This window comes from Penaeus monodon, chromosome 31, assembly GCF_015228065.2.
Source record: "Penaeus monodon isolate SGIC_2016 chromosome 31, NSTDA_Pmon_1, whole genome shotgun sequence".
NCBI classification, from domain to species: domain Eukaryota; kingdom Metazoa; phylum Arthropoda; class Malacostraca; order Decapoda; family Penaeidae; genus Penaeus; species Penaeus monodon.
The window spans coordinates 12,997,036-12,997,270 of NC_051416.1; positions in this window are offsets into that span (position 1 = coordinate 12,997,036).

The following is a 235-nucleotide window of genomic DNA, read 5'->3' on the forward strand; positions in this document are numbered from 1 at the left end:
AGTTTTTATATTTTTATACTTTATCCCCCTTCCTCATTATCTCTCCCTATTTCCGTTATTCTTCCTGGGATAAAGATATTCAACTCATACTTAAACATTCTTTTTATCTGCCTTATGGGGTTCAGTGTCTGAAGAGCTAACTTTTACACCAAGAGATCTGTTGTAACACAATACAGTGAAATACACTTAACTCCGGTTATAGGAAATATCTTTATATTGTTCCTCAAAGCTGGTG